Below are 21,875 nucleotides of genomic sequence, written 5' to 3' on the forward strand. Positions count from 1 at the left end.
TATATATATATATATATATATCTCCTTATGCCAGTACCACACTGTTCCAATTACTGTATCTTTGTGATAAGATTTGAAATCAGGAAGTGGGAGTTCTCCACTTTTGTTCTTTTTCAAAAATGTCTTGGCTAGTTGGGACTCCTTGCAATTCCATACAAATTTTAGGATCTGCTTCTCCATTTCTGCAAAAAAGGCCACTGGAATTTTGATAAGGATTACATTAAATGTATACATTGCTTTGAGAAGTATTGCCATCTTCACAATGTTAAGTCTTCCAAACCATGAACGCTGGATTTCTTTCCATTATTTAAGTCTCTTTCCTTTCTTTTACTGATGTTTTAAACTTTTCAGTGCACAAGTCTTGCACCTGCTTAGTTAAATTTATTTCTAAGTATTTTATTCTTTTGGGTCCTATTATAAATAGAATTGATTTCTTGATTTCCTTTTCAGATTGTTCATTGCCAGTGTATAGAAATTCAAGTGCTTTCATGTGTTGATCTTCTATTCTGCCACTTTGCTGAATTCAGTTATGAACTGTAATAGTTTTTTGTGGATTCTCTAGGATTTTATATAAATAAGATGATATTTGGGAACAGAAATCGTTTTACTTCCATTCCAATTTGAGTGCCTTTAATTTCTTTTTCTTGACTGAAAATTGCTCTGGCTAGGAATCTGAGTACAATGTTTAATAAAAGTGGCAAAAGTGGGCCTCCTTGTCTTGTTCCTGGTCTTAAGGAAATGCTTTTGTTCTTTCACTATTGAGTATGATGTTAGCTGTGGGTTTCCCATAAATGCCTTTTATCAGATTGAGGAAGTTCCCTTCTATTCCTAATTTGTTGAATGTTTTCACTAAAGGATGTTGGATTTTTGTCAAGTCTCTTTTCCTGCATCAATGAGATGACATATTCTCATTAACTTGTGGTCCAAGACACTTTCTAATTTCTACTGTGATTTCTTCCTGATCCATGAGTTATTTACAAGTATGTGACTTATCTTCACATATTTGAGGGTTTTCTAGTTATGTGTTATAGATATATAATTTAATTCCATTGTGGTCAGAGAATATATACAGTTAAACTTCATCCCTTGAAACTTGTTGAGACTTTCTTTGTATACCAGCATGAGATCTATTTGGGTAAATATTCTTTGTGCACCTGAAAAGAATGTGAATTCTTCAGTTGCAGGGCATGGTGTTGTCCATGTACCAATTATATGGCATTCTTTAATTGTGTTATTCTTATTATATCAGAATATCATTTATATTATTTTTTTAAAGATTTATTTATTTATTTATTTGACACAGAGAGATCACAAGTAGGCAGAGAGGCAGGCAGAGAGAGAGGAAGGGAAGCAGGCTCCCTACCGAGCAGAGAGCCCGATGCGGGGCTTGATCCCAGGACCCTGGGATCATGACCTGAGCCAAAGGCAGAGGCTTTAACCCACTGAGCCACCCAGGTGCCCCTATATTATTTGTATATATAAATGATTTTATATATTTCATTTCTGAAATTTTTTTATCATTTTTGTATCATTTTATATCATTTCTGATTTCTTTCTGCTAGTTCCATCACTGAGGGAGGTGGGTTAAAGTCCCTAACATTGTTGGGGATTTGTCTATTTCTCCTTTTAATTCTATCAACTTTCACTTTATATATTTTGGACCTATGTGATTAGGTGGTATAATAGGCAGAATAATGGACACCCAAAGATACCCTGCCCTAATTCCCAGCAACTGAGTGATGAGTTGCCATATACATGAATATGTTTTGTCACGTGACAAAATGGATTTTACAGATATAACTAAGATTATTAATCAGTTTATCTTAATGTAGAGAGATTATCCTGGATTACCCGAATGGGCCTGGTGTCATTACATGAGCCCTTAAAAGCAGATGTTGGGGGGTGGAGGCAGGAAGATGGCAGCAGAGTAGGAGGACCCTAGGCTTGCCTTGTCCCACAAACAAAACTAGATGACTACCAAATAATCCTAAATACCTCAGAAGTCAACCTGAAGACTGACAGAATGAACTCCACAACTAAAGGGAGAAAAGAGGCCACCTTGAAGAATGTGTTTTGGGGACACAAGGGATCATGGGTGCTGCAGAGGGAAAGGAATGATGGTCACAGAGAAAGCCAAGAGAGAGAAGAACACAAAAGGAGGTTTCCCCAAAGCCATTGGCTTGGAAAACAAGAGGGGCTGAATTTCATGAGTTCTTGCAACCAGTCATCAAAACTGAAACAGGAGAAAATAGAAAATTTGAACAGAGCAATAACCAGCAAAGAAATTGAATAAGTAATCAAAAAACTCCCAACAAATAAAATCCAGGACCAGATGGCTTCACAGGCAAATTCTACCAAATATTTTAAAAAGGATTAATACCTATTCTTCTCAAACTATTCCAAAAAATAGAAAAGGAAGGAAAACTTCCACATTTCATTCTATATTACCCTGATACCAAAACCAGATAAAGACCCCACTAAAAAAGAGAATAGACCAATATCCCTGATGAACATAATTGCAAAAATTCTCAATAAAGTACTAGCAAACCAAATCCAGCAATACATTAAAAAAAAATCATTCATCCCAATCAAGTGGGATTTATTCCTGAGTTACAAGAGTGGTTCAAAATTCATATATCAATCAATGTGATACATCACATTAATAAAAGATAAGAACCATATGATCATTTCAATAGATGCAGAAAAACCTTTTGACAATGTACAACATCAATTCATGATAGAAACCCTCAACAAAGTAGGTTTAGAGGGAATATACCTCAAAGTAATAAAGGCCATATATGAAAAACCCACAGCTGACATCATACTCAATGAGGAAAAACTGAGAGCTTCTCCTCTACAGTCAGGAGCAAGACAGGGATATCCACTCTCACCACTTTTATTTACCTGAGTCCTGGAAGTCCTAGTCATTGCAATCAGACAACAAAAAGAAAAGTGATCCAAATTGGCAAGGAAGAAGTAAAACTTTTACTGTTTACAGATGACTGGATATTATATATAGAAAACCCAAAAGACTCCACCAAAAAACTGCTAGAACTGATGCACAAATTCAGTAAAGTCATAGGATACAAAATCAGTGTACAGAAATCTGTTACATTTTGATACACCAATAATGACGCAACAGAAAGAGAAAATTAAGGAATCAGTCCTACTTATAACTGAACCAAAAACAATAGGATACCTAGGCATAAATCTAGCCAAAGAGGTGAAAGACCTGTACTATGAAAACTATAAAACACTGATAAAAGAAATTGAAGATGGGGCACCTGGGTGGCTCTGTCAGTTGAGCATCTGAGTCTTACTTTCAGCTCAGGTCATGATCTCAAGGTAATGAGTTCAAGCCCTGTGTCAGGCTCTGCCCTCAGCGGGGAGTCTGTTTGAGATTCTCTGCCACTGCCTCTCCCTCTGCCCCTCCCCTGACTTGCTTGTTCTTTCTCTCTCTCTCTTAAATAAATAAATAAATCTTTTTTCAAAAAGGAAATTATAGATGACACAAAGTCATGGAAAGACATTCTGTGCTCATGGATTAGAAAAACAACTATTGTTAAAATGTCTATACTACTCAAAGCTCAATCTACACGTTTAATGCAATCCCTACCAATATACCAAATACCAAGAGCATTTTTCACAGAGCTAGAATAAACAATCCTAAAATTTGTATGGAACCACAAAAGACTCCAAATAACCAAAGCAACCCTGAAAAAGAAAAGCAAAGCTGGAGGCATCACAATTCTAGACTTCAAGTTATAATTCAAAGCTGTGGTGATCAAAACAGTATGGTACTGGCACAAATAAAGACACATAGATCCATGGAACAGAATAGAAAACCCAGAAATTAATCTACAACTATATGGTCAATTAATCTTTGACAAAGCAGGAAAGAATGTCCAATGGGGGAAAAATATCTCTGCAACAAATGATGCTGGGAAAAGTGGACAGCAGCAAACAAAAGAATGAAACTGTACCACTTACTTACACCATACACAAAAATAAAATCATCATGGATTAAAGACTTAAATGTGAGACCTGAAACTACAAAAATCCTAGAAGATAACACAGGCAGTAACTTCTTTGACATCAGCCATAGCAACTTCTTTCTACCTTGTTTCCTGAGGCAAGGGAAACAAAAACAAACTACTGAGACTATATCAATATAAAAAGCTTCTGCACAACAAAGAAAACCATCAACAAAACTAAAAGACAACCTACAGAATGGGAGAAGATATTTGCAAATAACATGTCTGATAAAAGGTTAGTATCCAAAATATATAAAGAACATATAAGACTCAACACCTGACAAATTAATAATCCAATTAAAAAATAGGCAGAAAGGGGTGCCTGGGTGGTTCAGTGGGTTAAAGCCTCTGCCTTCGGCTCAGGTCATGATCTCAGGGTCCTGGGATGGATCCCCGTATCAGGCTGTCTGCTCAGTGGGGAGCCTGCTTCCCCCCCTCTCTCTGCCTGCCTCTCTGCGTACTTACGATCTCTCTCTGTCAGATAAATAAAATCTTTTAAAAAATAGGCAGAAGATAGGAATGACATTTTTCAAAAGAAGACATCCAGATGGCCAACAGACACATGAAAAAGTGCTCACCACTTATCATCAGAGAAATGCAAGTCAAAACTACAATGAGTTGTCAACTCACACCTGTCAGAATGGCTAAAATCAACAATACAAGACACATCAGATGTTAGCAAGGATGTGAAGAAGGGGGAACACTCTTGCACTGTTGGTTGGAATGCAAACTGATGTAGCCACCATGGAAAACAGTATGGAGCTTCCTCCAAAAGTTAAAAGTAGAACTACCCTATGATCCAGCAATCACACTACTATGTATTTACCCAAAGATTACAAGAACACTAATTTAAAGGGATACCCCCAATGTTTGGAACAACATTACCTACAATGGCCAAATTATGGAAGCAGCCCAAGTGTCCATCAATTGATGAATAGATAAAGAAGAAGTGGTATGTGCGCATGTGCACACACACACACTAGAATATTACTCAGCCCAAAAAGGGAAGAAACCTTGCCATTGGCAACAACATGGATGGAGCTAGAGAGTATAATGCTAACTGAAAGAAGTCAGTCACAGAAAGACAAATACAACATGATTTTCCTCTTATGTGGAATTTAAGAAACAAAACAAATGAGCAAAGGGAAAAAAGAGAGAGCCAACCGAGAAGCAAACTCTTAACTATAGAGAACACACTGATGGTTGCTAGAGGGCAGGTGGGGGGGGGGATGTGTGAAACAGGTGATGGGGATGAAGGCATGCACTTGTGATGAGCACCGGGTAATGGATGGAAGTGTCGAATCACTGTATTATACACCTGAAACTAATACAACACTGTATGTTAACTAATGGGAATTTAAACGAAAACTTTATTTAAAAGCAGATGTTGGGGAGTGGAAAAGTAAGGCAGCAGGGAAAGTCGGAGATTTAGAGCACGTAACGAAGCTGACCTGGCTGTTGTCGGCTTAAGGATGGAGGGGGCCATGGGAAAAAAGAACTGAATTCAGCCAGCAACCTGACTTTGAAAGTAGATTCTGTCCCAGGGCCTCCAGAAAAGAACACAGCCTTGACAGCACCATAATTTCAACCTTAAGAGACCCGAAGAAGAGAACCCAGCTGAGCTGCATGTTGCTTGGAATTCTGCCCTGTAGAAATTGGGAAGTGATAAATAGGTGTTGTTTCAAAAAAATGAATAACACAGGTAGATTAAAAAGTTAGGATTGTTATATTTTCCCTTGAATTGACCCTTTTGTTATTATGAAATTTCCCTCTCTATCTCTACCAATATTCCTTCTATTTGACAGCCTACTTTGGTATTAGTATAGCTCCAACAGCTTTCTATCAGTGTTTTCATGGCATATCTTTTTCCATCCTTTTATGTTCAAGCTTTCTACACTTCTTCATTCCTTTCTATAATTCTTGATTCCATTTGGGATCAGATTCAGTAATTCCCTTTAGTATTTCTAGCAGTACAAGTCTACTGCTGATCAATTCTCATAGCTTTGTATGTAGAGGGCTTTATTTCACCTCATTTTTTTTTTGACTACTGGTATAGATTGGGTATAGAATTTTTGGTTGACAGATTTATTTGCTTTCAGCAGGGCAACAAGTGTTCCATATGAAGAGCTAACATTTTTACACCTTCCAATATAAAAATACCTGCCACTCTGGTCTCTGAACACTCTGTTCTTCCCCTTAGGTCCTTTCTAAACAGGAGTAGAAAGTGATACGGTCCCTATTGAGATGTTTGTTTACATTGTGCAGTAGAGACTTAATTCATAAGGCCTGGGCTTCCCAAACCTGACACCTTCCAAATGTCTTCAGGATTGGCACTTAAGCAGCTCCTGGGAGATAACCTCTGAGTCCTTGGAATATCTTGCCTGATAAGAGTGTCTTTGTATGCCTAAGACCTTGGGCCACACCAGTTAGTTTATGCTAACAATCTAATTTATGGAGAATGTACATTTTTAAATGTCCAGGTCTTTAGATCACACTGTATTTGTTTGGTCTCTAGATGGCTTGGAGACTAAAGAGCTAAAGCACACAGGTGACCCATGCCTGAGACTGGCCCCCAATAAAAACCCTGGACTCCAGGCTCCAGTGAGCTTCCCTGATTGGCAATACTTTATACATATTGTCACATATTATTGTTGGAAAAATTAAGTGCTGTCCATGTAACTCCGTTGGGAGAAGAAGTTAGAAGCTAAGCACCTGGTTTCTCCTGCCTCTGCCTTAGGCACCTTTTTCACTTGCTGATTTTAATCTGTGTTCTTCTGCTATAATAAACCACAATCATGCATACGATCACTTCTTTGAGTTCTCTGAGTCTTTCCAGTGAGTCATGAAACCTACGAATGATCCTGGAGACCGTACATTTGGCATCAGGAGTGACGTTCACTAGAATGACCCTGGTTCACCAAAACATGGCAAAGTTATTTTTGGAGAAAGGGAAAGATGAGGCAGTGGAAGTTAATGAACCTTTGACACCTGAATAGATACAAAATCACCCATGGTATAAATAGCAGCTATGCTGTGATCAGTTACTAGAGGTGAAAGTTACCAGTGGAATTCAGAAATGACAGACCTAACTCCTGAGCAATTGGGTCTCTGGATATATTACTCAGGATCCTCCAGAGAAACAGAACCAATTATATATTTTTAAATTTTTATTTATTACTGGTTCTGTTCTATATTATTTTATATATTTCCAAATAGGAGTAGAACTTGTATAAAAAGATACAACCTACATAATATAATGAGATTTCTTATAGAGAATTGGTTCATGCAATTATGGAGGCTGAGAAGTCCCACAAGATATTGTCTATAAGCTAGATCCAGGAAAGGTGGTTGTATAAGTTCCCATCCAAGTCTAAGGGCCTGAAAACCAGGAGCGTCAATGATGTAAGTCCCAGTCCAAGACCAGGAGAGAGCCAATGTCTCAGCTCAAAAGGTCAGGCAAAGGGACGCCTGGGTGGCTCAGTTGGTTAAGCGGCTGCCTTCGGCTCAGGTCCTGGGATCGAGTCCTGCATTGGGCTCTTTGCTCAGCAGGGAGCCTGCTTGTCCCTCTGCCTCTGCTGCCACTCTGCCTGCCTGTGCTCTCTCTCTCTCTCTCTCTCTGACAAATAAATAAATAAATAAAATCTTAAAAAAAAAAAAAGGTCAGGCAAAGCCCTTCCTCTGCCTTTTTGTTCCTTGTGGGCCCTTGATGGATTGATTGGGTGATGCCCACCCACACTGGGAAGGGCAATCTGCTTTACTCAATCTATTTAAATTCTAATCTTCCTTGGAAACACCCTCACAGATGCAACCTGAAATAATGTTTAGCCAAGCATCTGGGCACCCAATGGTCCAGTTACACTGACACATTGATTAGCCATCACACTGGATATACAAGGAAAACCAAAAGAACAAGAAACAAGCTGAAGATACAATCTCTTGGTTATTGTTATCTGTAGTAACTAAAATGAAAATAAAGGAGAGTGTTGAGGTGGTTCCTGACATTGTGCCAACCTTAGATTTTGGCTGTTCTGAACTACAGCTATTAGCCTCGGAGCCACTACCAAATGGTTGGGGGGGGAGCATGCTGGGATAGCAGATAGTACCTCTACAACTTCTGACTACCAAGAAGGTAGCCCAGGTGGCAGGGGGGCAAAAGCAAGAAACTACTGAAACCAGGGGGTTCAGCACAAGGGAGAGTCAAGGATTTAGCTAAGCTTCTCCATGGTATTGCTACATTGGCAACTACACTTTGGGGACAAGCAGCCTACAGAGGCCTTACACTGACACTTGGTCACCTCTTACAAGAGCATGTGGTGGACAACAGCCCAGAGAATCACAAGTAAATGTAAGTTCCTGGTATGATTTCCTCAATGGCCTTTGTGATAAACAGGTCTTCCCCCATCCCAGGACCTTCCCCTTGCGTGCCCCTTGTCTAAGACCCTGTGGAGCTCAACAAAACCTCACTCTTTATGGTTTGAATTGACCAATCTGGCCTTAGCCCAGAAACCCCAAAGCAGTGTACCCACGGACTCTAATAAAGGCTTGTGCCCCAGGACCTACCTCTCTCTCTGCCTGCACCATGCCTTGACCTCCCCGTGTGGCCCATCAAGGTGTGTCTCTTCAGGACCTAAGAATAATAAGCCTCCTTATTTTCAATTTCTCTTTTGAACCTGGGCTCACCATCTGGCTCCCCAAGGTTCTATTTAACAGATGCTAATTTAACAAAATCCCAGAACAAGGAATTATCTCGTTTTTTGGATCAGTAACATCAACTTTTTCTGGATCTTACAGATGTTCTACTGACACCAACACTTTTTGAGTTTCCAGACCTAACTCCAAAGTAGGGGAAGGGAGCTCCCCGCTAAACACACACACACACACACACACACACACACACACACACCAAGCAATTCTAGGACACCAGCAGGATGTCTGAGAATTTGACCTAATTCTGAGAATTTGACCTATCTACCCAGAGGTAGAATCAGATTCACAGGTTAAAGGCTCAGTCCTACAAGACTATCCCTTCACCCACCCCTACCCCCAACTTTAGACACCAGTGACAAGCCCCAAGCTGTTACCTGTGTTTCTGACTGACCAGCTACAGACTGGAGGTTCCAACAACCTCCTCCTTGGACTTCAAATGCCAGTCACAATTCCAGATTATTATTTTTACTTCTGACCAATTGGCTAGAAATTAGAAGTTCCCAGAACTTTGTTGTGAAATTCTTTGAATTTGCTAGAGCAGCTCACAGAACTCAGGGAAACACATTTGCCACTTTATTAAAGAATACAAATCAACAGCCAGATGAAGAGATACATAGGGCAAGGTATGGGGAAAGAACACCACTGTCCTCATGTTTTCACGTGTCCACCAACCCAGAATCTCTCTGAATCCAGTCCTTTTGGGCTTCTATGGAGGCTTCATTGCATAGCCATGATTGACTAAGTCATTGGCAATTGGCTGATTCAACCTCCAGTCCCTCTCCTCTCCCCAGAGGTCAAGGGGTGGGGGATGATGCTGAAAGTTCCAACCTTCTAATCACATGGTTGGTCCTCCTGGCAACAGGCCTCCCCAAGGGTGGGATCCAGAAGTCACCTTCATTAGTAACAACACACCCACGTCACCTTCAGGTTTCTGAAGCCTTCTTAGGAACTGTGGATGAAATCCAAGTACATCTGAGAAATATATTGTGGTCATCTGAATGACTAAATATATATGTCTTATCAATTATGATATCATAGGTGCTAAGAAAAATTAGAGTGATGCACAAAAGAATGGGGAATACAAAAGGGAGAGTCAAGGGACTTGTCCAAGCAGGGTGGAAATCTTTAAACAGTTATTGAGAAATAGGATTAATAAAGCAGATATTGATAGAGCCAGAACCAAGGCATTCATGCAGCTCTATTGGAGGTTCGGTGGACTGATGGGCCCTCTGCTGGTCCACCAACAGTGGCGTGCCCTAAACAAATCCACTCTATTCTCCCTAGTCTGGAGGAATTTTAAAAGCCAGAAGGCAGGATACCTGGGTGGTTCAGTTGGTTAAGCATTTGGCTTCAGCTCAGGTCACGATCCCAGGGTCCTGGAATCGAGTCCTACTCTCCCTCTGCCTTCTCCCCCAATAAATAAAATCTTTTTTTTTTTTTTAAGGGCCAGAAGGCAAAGATAACGATGATGGGAAAACTGACCTTGAGTTACTAGGGGTCATGGTTTGGCAAATTAATCAGGATAAAGATTGATAAAGGAGCCAGAAACCCCATGGACAGATCCCTGGCTTGAGGACCTAAGGCTATATGAACATGGGTGAGTAAAAAGGTCAGGGTAGGGAAAAACTTTCTGGGACTCCTTGACATGAGATCCCAGTGCAGTCTTGGTGAGGTCTTTACAGAGAATACAGTTAGATTCGGAGAATATTGGGATGTAATAGTTGATGAGATTAAGATGAAAGGTTGGATGAAAATCGAAATGTGTGAATGGACTTTATGTGAAGTGTTTGCATCTCCCTTATCGGAATGTATTATTGGGATGAGTTCGACTGCAGATCTCCTCTCCTACCTAGTACTGGAGAACAGAAGGCATGGAAGTTTACCCTTCGGCCAGTATTAATTGAACATGCTAAATGGGAACCTACAGAATTGTCAGACCCCACACAGTTTCCTAATTTGAAACAGTATAGAAGGGGTGCCCGGGTGGCTCAGTCGCTTAAGCATCTGGCTTCAGCTCAGGTCATGATCCCAAGATCCTGGGATAGAGCCCTGCATCGGGCTCCCTGCTCCCCGGGGAGCCTGCTTCTCCTTCTCCCTCTTGCCCCTGCTTGTGCTCTCTCTATATCTCATTCTATCAAATAAATAAATAAAATCTTCAAAAATAAAAAAGAAACAGCATAGAAGATCTGGTGGGCAACAGACGGGAACCTATGGCAAAAGTCCACGAGCGCCACCCAGTGGCGATCACTAAGAGTCTGGACCAGAAAATTTCCAGACAGCAAACACAATAGACACTGGCTGAGAAACAATTATTACCTTGCTATTAGGCGGTCCTTGAAACCGTCCCCATGACTGAAGATCGTACAATAACCTTGAAATATGAGATACCCCTCATGTCTTGGGTAATGTCAGAGAAACACTCCAAGAAGAAAGGCAATAGCCGGAAGTGTTACATAATTAAATGGAAGTGGTTTACATAGGAACATGCTGCCAGAAGAATGCTAGAAATCTTACTCCCAAGTGGGTAGACCCCTTTCCTGAGGGCTGGCTTTGGAATCACCCGAGGAGCTGCCAAATCCGATTGCTACACGGAGTGGTGTTCTATGAACAGGCATATGCGGAACAACAAAAAGCGGCTGAGTCCACAGATGGTAGCTCCAACGTGGACAGACGACATCCTGTTTGGAAGGCCACCACACGGCAGCTGACTGCTGTAAAAACTCTGGTTAAAGAAAGTGAGAACGAATCAGCTCGGTGGGCTGAACTGCATGCTGTTTTCCTTGCACTGATGGAAAAATAGAGCAAGGATAAGAACGACTGTGTTTGAGTTTTCACTGACTAATGGGTAGTAGTCGCTGGGCTGGCCATATGGTCAGGCAGATGGGGAATAGAAAACTGGACTGTTAAAGGGGTCCCCATGGGGGTCACCTGTCCTGTGAAAATCACTGGGGAATTTAAATGGCACAATAAGTAGAGCATGTCAATGCCCATCAGAAGAGCCCATTTCCAGGATGCAAAGGAACTGGCAAGTGGATATCCTGGTGTGCTGGCTTGAGGCAGCCCTGCCGGTCTGTGAAATGAGTGGACATGGGAGGGTTGCGGCAATGTAGACATTTTCCTCCAGCACCCACTGAGACACAAAATGTCAACAAGAGCTGTCCTGTCGAGGGACGCCTGAGTGACTCAGTCGATCAGCTGTCTGCCTTTGGCTCCAGTCATGATCCCGGGGGTCCTGCAATTGAGCCCCGCATCGGGCTCCTTGCTCAGTGGGGAGTCTGCTTCTCCCTGTGCCTGCTGCTCCCCAAGCTTGTGCGCTCTCTCACTCTCTCTCTCTCTCTGACAAATAAATAAATAAAATCTTTAAAAAGAAAAAAAAAAAAAGAACTGTCCTGTTGAGGGACACCTGGGTGGCTCAGTCAGTTAAGTGTCTGCCTTTGCTCAGGTCATGATCACAGGGGTTCTGGGATGGAGCCCCGAATCCGGCTCCTTGCTCAGCAGGGAGCCTGCTTCCCCTGCTTGTGATCTCTCTCTCTCTCTCTCTCTCTCTAACAAATAAATAAATAAAATCTTGATCTCTGTCCTGTCGAATGACAAGAAAGAGACCTCTGGATGACTATGGGCAGACTCCTTTGGAGAAGACCCCACACATAAACTGGCAAGTCACTTATGTCAGACCACTGCTGGTAATTTCGGGAAGCTGTAAACGAGTCTTTGGGTTTGGGGGGTGTTTTTTTTTTAAGATTTTATTTATTTATTTCAGAGAGAGAGCATGAGCTGGGTGAGGGGTAGAGGGAGGAGCGGACTCTCCACTGAGCAGGGAGCCCCCCATCCCATGTGGGGCTCAATCCCAGGACTCTGAGATCATGACCTGAGCCGAAGGCAGATGCTTAACCCGCTGAGCCACCCACACGCCCCCTTTGTTTTTTCATTGAGCTATAACTGACAATGTAACATTACTTAAGTTTCAAGTGTCCAATGGTGTTGATTTGGTACATTTCCATATTCCAATATGGTTACCACCATAGCATTCATTAGCTAACACCTCTATCATACCACATAATTATTATTTCTTTTCTAAATGGGTCTTGACGGGAATAGATACTCTACTGGGTTTTGCATACTTGGTGGTAGCTGCAAATATTCAGAATGCTAGATTTTTTTTAAAGATCTTATTTATTCATTTGAGACAGAGAGATACAGAGAGAGAGCAGGAGCAGGGGGCAGGGCAGAGGGAGAGGAAGAAGCAGACACCCCGCTGGGCCGGGAGCCCGAGGTGGGGCTCGATCCCAGGACCCCAGAAGGCAGGTGCTTAGCGGTCTGAGCCGCCCAGGCGCCCCTGTATAGACTCTCCTCGCCAAGCACTCACCCTGCGGGCGAACCCTAATGTCGCCCGATAAAGCTTGTGTGTGCTACTGCCGCCTTGTGGTCATATATTTTTCCTTGCTCAGTACCCCACATAGCTCCAACTCCTGCACACAGTGGCAATGAGCAAGAGCGGATTTCTGGAGATAATTAGGAAATGGATGGGCGGGGGGGACCCAGTCGGGGGGACGACCAATTGGCAAAAATCTGAGACAGCCTCAAATGGCTGGGATTCAGAATTTGGAATGCCGCTGCCTGATGTGGGTATGGCATCGCTCTGGGCTATATTACGCATTTATCATGGTCTCCCCGTGCCTCGTGACCTCAGCAGGGCAGTTACACCAGTCTTTGAATGAATCCAAGCCACTGAAACTGACTCTTGAGGTCAGAGACACTGAGCTCACCTTCCTAGGCTCACCATTAAATGGCGATGACGAATGTCAGACCCCTGGTCCTGAACAGAGAAGGGGAAGGAGGACGTGCCTCCCCGCCCCCCGCCAGCCCCCGCACTGAGGGTGAGCTACCCTTACCCCATCCTAGCTATGGTGGGAGGAACTCCCTGTCTCGGGCCACTCCCTCAGCCCTCCTCTGAGAGGAGAGGTCATCTTCGTCTCGGGACCACTAAGGCAGCTGAACAAGCTTATGAGGCAGAGACATCAGGCCAAGGTTGGTCTCCTGAGTGCGCCTCGGGGAGGCACCTTTGCACACAGCTGGCCTGACTCTGAAACTGTGGCCCCCAGATCGGCTGTTGCAGACGCCATTCTAGTCCCAACCCGGGAGGGGGCTGAACAGAGGCTCCACACCAGGAGAGACACACTAGGCCTTCCCCTTGACGGGTCCTCAGCAGGACAGGGAGACAAGATGGAGAGGAGGCTGGGGGGGTGGCCTGGGGAAGAGAACTGGTGCCTTTTAGAGGAACAAGCAGCACGATACCACCATGGTTGTGGAAAAGGGAACCTACCCTCTCCCCAAGACCACCTGCAAGGTAATATAGACCCAAAAGACAAGAGGGGAGGGTCAAGAAGGAGGGGCTGGTTTTCATTTGAAGGAGGGGACTCCTCTTTCTCCTCCTCCTCCTTCTCTCTCTCTTTCTCTCTCTCTCCCTACCCGCACCCCAACCCCCCACCCCAACCCCTACCCCTACCCCCAACTCGACGTGCTCATTCAGAGTTCCACCTAATAGGGGCTGAAACACAACCAGTTGGCCACCATAGTACAGGATGGGAGGACAGAGTGCCTACTTCAGGACCCTGAGCAATTGGTCAGGAAGGTGGGGATGACCCCCAGAGGAGGCTGCAGACCCCAGTCCACACATACCTTGTTGAGGTGGATTTTTACAGCTGCAAGGACCACCCACCCTACATTAGGCTTTATATCCACCTGAGCAGACTGTCAACAGAAAATGCTAGCTGAGCCCAAAGATCTCCTCCATCAGCTGGGAGTGCTGGAGTGGGCTTATCAGGTAACAGATGGTGTGCTTCATGACTTGGCAAGTTAGAGGAGGCGGAATTGAATCCTGAGTCCACACAGTTGTTTCTCCGGGGGAGGGGGGGAGGCTCCTGGCAAATATAAGTCATCTTTCCTGACAATGATGGCTAATGTTAAAACAATACAAGAAACCATAGCTGCCCTGAATTAAATAGAGATTCATGAAAAACAAACTCAGGGCCAAGTGTTTGGGCCATCTGACCCAAATCAAAATCAGGATCAACAGGGAAGCTGCCCTCCTCCCCCTTCCCTCCCACCCCCGCCCCCCCCCAACCAAACAAACCACCTACAGCCAGGCCTCTGCTTAAGCGTGAACCTTAAGAAAACAAGATAGGTTATACATTAGTCAGGATTCTCCAGAGAAACAGAACTAATAGGATGTACACATATAGAAAGAGGTTTGTTAGGAGGAATTGAACTCACGTGGGTAGAGACACTGAGAAGCCTTAAAATCTTCAGTCCTCAGGCTGGAGCCCCGGGAGAGCCAACAGCATAGTTCCAGTCCAAACACTTGCTGGCTCAAGGCCTAGGAAAACCAGTGGTTCAGTTTGAGTCCAAAAGCAGAAAACAAAACAAAACAAACAAACAAACAAAAAACCCAAAGTCCCTGCTCAAGGCAGTCGGACAGGAAGTCACGCCCTCCTACTCACGGGAGGGTCAGCATTTTTATTCTATTCAAGCCTTTAACTGATGGCTTGCTGGTCACCCACGCTGGGGCCGGCAATCTGCTTTACTTAGTCCACTGACTGAAATGGAATCTCCTCCAGAAACAGCCTCACAGACAACACTCAGAATAACGATTGACCAAATACCATAGCACAACATGGCCCAGTCAAGGTCACACATAAACTTAACCATCAGAAATGATATTGAACCCTGAGAGACAAGAGGGTCCCAGATTGGATGTTCTCTAACTAATAAGGGGAGGAATTACAATGCTAGGGTTAGATTACAAGCTTAGATTACAGCAGGCTTCCCCTTCAGAGGCAGCCTCACTTTCAATCCTTACCTGCGATCTCCATCAGCACCCAGGACAGCCCCCACATAGGGATTCAGCAGCCACAGAAGTGAGGACCCTTCTAGAAGAAAATCACCCTTGTAACATATGATTTGGGGCACCAAAGAGTAAATACACTGGCTGGCTCTGTTGGACATGGGTGCTCAAACCTCCCTAATGCGAGGGAGCACCCATGCTTCAAATGGATCCTCCACAGGAGAGGACTAGATTGGGAGGAGAATTAATTAAAGGCAAAATTACCAACTTAACTATTAAGATTGCCCCATCCCAGGGAGGGTGAAAGACATAAAAAAATAAAGTCGGCCCAGATTTGCTAAAAGATGTTTCTTTCCTGGTTGGTCTCTTGGGGACTCTCCCAGTTCCCATTATTGGAATGGAACATCTCGGTCCACGGTTAAACTCATGGAACCAATCTAAGCTTTTACGCTATTGATGGACACCAACCAGTGGGAATGAGTTTCCCCATTGGTGTGGGCAGTAAACACACCACAGGAATGGCTACAGCAAGGCACTAAAGGATCAGATCATCCTGTCATGACTGATGTAGTTAAAGAAGGGGTACCTATCATCTCACCTCTCAGTTCCCCGTGATGGCCTGTGCTTACAGACCCTACTAGGGAGTGGAGGCTAATTATAGATTAGAGAGTATTAAACAAATCTTTTCCCTTCACTAACACTCCTCTACCAGATAGCACCACCTCAATGAACAACATTCAAAATAACATGGGTATGGCTAATTGGAGTCACTGGGTGATGGGCATTAAGGGGGGCACGTAATGGGATGAGCACTGGGTGTTACACACAACTGAGTTATTATTGAACACTACATCTGAAACTAATGTGTATGTTGGCTCATCGAATTTAAATTAAAAAAAAGAAATAACGTGGTTGGAGTTACAGCCTTGGCTAAGATGTTCCATTCAGTGAAAATCTCACAGGAGAGTTGACTACAGTCTGCCTTCACTGTTGAGAATCAACAATAAACCTTTTCCTGGTGGTCTGTGCGGGACTTCGATAGTCTTGCCATTGTACATGGATTTTGCAGACAAGACCTAGAGGACTGCCCCCTGTCCCCAAAACTCGGCTTTCCACTGGACCTAGCCAAGACTCTGTCTCATGAGCTGTCACAGCCCTGAATGAACACCTCACTAAGTGAAGATCGGCTCTTGCCCTCCCATAAGATACATAAGATACAAGGGTCCTCCTAGTCTATTAAATTCAGAGGTTACATTTGGAACTGAGAAGGGCAACCATTCCCAGTCTGGTAAAAAAAAAAAAAAAAAAAAAAAAAAAAAAAGCTCTAGTGTTCCCAACGCCCACGTCAGAATGGAGGCTCAACATTTGCTAGAAAAATTTGGATTTGAGTTTCAACACATTCTTCACTTTAACTATTTGCTAGGCCCTATCTCCTGGGTAGTAGTCCATAACTCTTGGGTATTCGGTGGGGCCTTAAGTAACAACAAGCTCTACATAAATTAAATTGGGGCTTGAACCCTTTTTTTTTAAGACTTTATTTATTTATTTGACAGAGAGAGATCACAAGTTGGCAGAGAGGCAGGCAGAGAGAGAGGGGGAAAGCAGGCTCCCTGCCAAGCAGAGAGCCCGATACGGGGCTCGATCCCAGGACCCCGAGATCATGACCTGAGCCGAAGGCAGAGGCCTAACCCACTGAGCCATCCAGGTGCCCCAAGCACTACATAAATTAAAAGGGGGTTTTCACTTCAGTTCTCCCAATATTGCCCCAAGGACAGGACATACAATTAGAAGTTTCTTCCACGGGGGTGCCTGGGGAGCTCAGCCAACCGGTTGGGCATCCAGCCCTTGGTTTCAGCTCAGGTCTTGATCTCAGAGTCATGAGTTCAAACCCTGTGTTGGGCTCTGCACTGGGCATGGAGCCTACCTAAAAAAGAAGTTTCTGCCACCACAAAATTTGCTGGGGCCTCTGGGCTAAATGGATAGGCAAGCTCCTGCTCACAGGCTTTTGCTGTAAGCGGCTCCCATCTCAGCCCAAATGTATTTGCTACTGGAGAGGCAACTTGTGGCCACATACAAGGCATTTATGGAAACTGAGGCCCTTTCTGGGGCAGAGCTAGTTACCCTCAGACAGAGATTTCTAATATGCACTGCATAAAGGAAAAAGCTCCCAATAAAAATCAGATCAGCAACAGAGGCCTCCTTATTAAAATGGAAATAGTATCTAAGGGTAAAGCTAAACCTAGCCCTACTGGAATATTAGAAACTCCATGAGAAGATAGCTACATACGTACCCCGCCACTGAGGCTAACTTGCCCAAAGCCCAGAAGTGTCTCTGCTCAATGGGGACAATAGGGAGGATGGTCGGCACTCTCAAAACAAGAAAAGCTGTGATTTTCCTTCACCAATGGTATAAAGCCCGGGATATAAGGGACCGGCAATGGATAGTTACGGCCTCTCACTCCCATTCAAACGCTCCAAAGTCCACATGGGGGGCATATGATATGACCAGGAGGCCAAACTAGGTGTAATATCCTAGCAAAAGAGTATAACTTTGACAAACATGCTCCAAAGGTTTACATTTTTACTGACTCCCGGTCAGTGGCTAATGACCTAAATACTCAGTCAGGACTTCGGCAAGATCAGGGCTAAAAAAAATACAAGCTGACTCTGCTCAGCAGGGAGCCTGTTTCCCCCTCTCTCTCTGCCTGCCTCTCTGCCTACTTGTGATCTCTCTCTCTGTGAAATAAATAAATAAAATCTTTTAAAAAAATACAAGCTGAGACATTTGGGATACAGAGATGGGAGGAAATCATCACATTGGCTCCCACTATCCCATCTGGGTACACCATATCTCTGTTCATGCCAAACAAGGGACAGAGGAGGCAAGCTACGATGCCAAATCTAACGAATTGACCAGACCACCAAAGGAGGCAGGGCTCTAGAAAGAGAGGGAGTCTCCAGACCTTTGGGAGGAAACACCCTACCCCTTTAATCAGTGGCCACATGAGAGGTGAGAGCATTTGGGGTGCGTGTGGTTGTAAAAATGCATGGCTTTTTTTTTTCAAAATGGATTGTTAATAGAGGAATCTACGCAACAGAGAGATTTTAAACAAAGCCATTGGCGACTGCAGGATTTCTAGATGCCAGAAATCTAGACACTGGGCCTACTTCATGGGAGAAAGATTTACAAAGAAAGAGGGCTACCTCTGAAATAGCAAATCTGGGAGACGAACTACAAGAGACTGTGGGCTCCAAGAAACAAACAGGGTTTCAGAGGGGAAACGGGAGGGGGGTGGGTCAACCAGGTGAGGGGTATTAAGGAGGGCACGGATTGCATGGAGCACTGGCTATTACATGCAAACAATGAATCAGGGAACACGACATCAAAAACTGTAAAAACTGACAGACTGTATGGTGACTAACATAATACAATAAAAAAAAAGAAAAGAGAAATGAAATAGCAAATCAATTTCATTAGGTCCCTCCCTGCAGTGACAGGAACTATCATATATGACTAAACAATGGTGGATATTGACATGGGCCTTCTATCCGCTTCCCTATGCAGGGCACCAACCTGTGCTGATGTATAATCAGATCAAGGCTCCCAATTCACTGCAGAGAAAATGCAGTAACAAGCATTATAAAGTAACATTGCTCGGGTTTTTTACCTACCCTGTGGTCCCACAGCAGCAGGTGTCATAAGAAGACATAATTTTTTATTGTTTTTTTAATTTTTATTTATTTACTTGACAGAGAGAGACACAGCGAGAGAGGGAACATAAGCAGGGGGAGTGGGAGAGGGAGAAACAGGTTTCCCATGGAGCAGGGAGCCCAATGTGGGGCTCGATCCCAGGACCCCAGGATCATGGCCCAAGGCCAAGGCTGATGCTTAACGACTGAGCCACCCAGGTGTCCAACATAATGCTATTTTAAAACAAAGGCTCCTAAGAGAACGTGGAGGACGGTGGTCCCTCCAGTTCACAAGTACTGCTCACGGTCCTGATGACAGCAAATTCGCGCCCCCGTGGCATAACTGCACCATATTAAAATTCACAACAAATGAAGAAACCATTAATAGAGATGCTATGACCTCTGCTAGCGTACACATCCACACCCGGACACAACTCAATTACCAATTTTTTTAAAGATTTTATTTATGTATTTGAGAGGGAGAGAGCGTGCCCAAGCAGGGGGAGAAAGAAAGGGACAAGCAGACTCTCCATTGAGCATGGAGCCCAGTGTGGGGCTGGAACTCACAGCCCTGAGATCAAGACCTGAACCAACATCAAGAGTCAGACACCTGGGGTGCCTGGGTGGCTCAATTGGTTAAGTGACCACCTTCAACTCAGGTCATGATCCTGGAGTCCCAGGATCGAGTCCCACATAAGGCTCACTGCTTGGCAGGGAGTCTGCTTCTCCTGTTGACTTTTCTCCTCTCATATTCTCTCTCTCTCTCTCTCTCTCTCTCAAATAAATAAATAAAAATCTTTTAAAAAAAAAAAGAGTCAGACATTTAACCAACAGAGCCATCCAGGCGCCCCTCATTACTAGTTTTCACAGACACGGGAGCCCTCGCATCGCCTCCCATAGCAAAGCCATGGCCGCTTTCTTTTCTCTCTTACAGAAAATCCTGCCCCCTTCCCCTCCAGCTGACAGGCACCAGCCCCAGACCCCAGACCCCCAGGGCCAATCCTCTCAGCCTGCCTCCGCTCCTTCATCCAGTGGAAGCTGAGCAAACCTCTCCCGCCGGCTGGAGACAGAGAAAGGCATCCTCATCGTCTGCTGCCCACGAGCTCCACTGAAAACGCCACAGAACAAACCCAGCAAGACCATTTGACTGAGTCGCTTCTCCCCACCCCGACTGCTGCACACAGATGACCTCTAATTTTCACCTCCAGCCTTTGGCTGTGTCCTCTCCTTACCCGAGAACTTCCTACCTTCGCCAGCATCAGCTCCACAACCCCCGATGGACCCCCCCCAATACCTTACTGCTGATGAAGTCTGTCTGAAAACATACTGCTTGTCGCTCACAGGTGTCTTCTAACCCTATGCACCAACTTCTAGTTCAAATATGTGGCCAGAGTCTGAGCCCATAACCAATGGATCTGACCCAGGTGCTGAATACGAGGTGACTAACACATTATAAGCATCTGTTTACACCACCTGGAACTGCATTAAGCCACACGACTTGCCTCCACAGGAACATGAAATACAGGCAACAGAAGGAGCCTGGTGGGCCTGTAAGGGAATCCCTGGTAAAAGTGCTTCCCCTATTACAGGCTACCCCTTGTCCAAGCTCGGACACTGGATTTAGTCAAAGTTCCGGTAGAGTTTTCCTCACAGCAACCCCCACCCCCCGCCAATGACTTGTCCTCAGCAACCACACTAGCCACAACTCTCCAACACTACGAACTTTCCAAATATCCCCCAGATAGGGGTGCCCGGGTGGCTCAGTCGGTTAAGCAGCCGACTCTTGGTTTCAGCTCAGGTTGTGATCTCAGGGTCCTGAGGTCGAGCCCCAGGACAGGCTCTACACTCAGTGTGGCATCTGCTTGAGAGTCTCTCTCCTTCTGCCCCTCCTGTTCATTCTCTCTCTTTCAAATAAATCTTTTTAAAAATATTTCCCTGATACTAACCTCTTGAGGATCACTAATTGGAGTAGGGGAAAGCAATAAAAGCAGCATATGCACAAGACACCACACAGCAATGAAAAGAAACTCAGACAGCTGTGTCCTAGGAGTTACCCACACAAATTAAATAAATCGCCAAGAACTGAAACTCTTGGCCAATGTCACCATACTTTAGCAAACATGATGTTAGACAACAGCATAGCCCGAGATTACCTACTGGCTGATGAAAGAGAAGTCTGGGGACACCTGGGTGGCTCAGTTGGTCAAGCGTCTGTCTTTGGCTTGGGTCATGATCCCGGGGTTCTGGAATCGAGTCCCACATTGGGGTCCCTGCTCAGCGGAGAGCCTGCTTCTCCCTCTACCTGCTGTTCCCTCTGCTTGTGCTCTTTCTCTCTAACAAATAAATAAAATATTTTTTTTAAAAAAGGAAAGAAGCCTGGGCCCTTATTAATACATCTTGCTTCATGTTGGTTGTCAAAAATCAGGACTCTGTAAGAAGAAACTTTTTTTTTTCTGAAAGGATTATTGCAAGGGAGGGAAAAGATCATTTCAAGGGTGGAGGGGGGTGGTTGCAATGGGGAGAGCGCTGTGATCATAAGTTTGCAAGGGTCTCAAAATGAAGCAGAAAAAAAGGCTTTTATAGGGTAAGGAGGAAACAAA

This window comes from Martes martes (assembly GCF_963455335.1).
Source record: "Martes martes genome assembly, chromosome: X".
Classification (NCBI taxonomy): Eukaryota; Metazoa; Chordata; class Mammalia; order Carnivora; family Mustelidae; genus Martes; species Martes martes.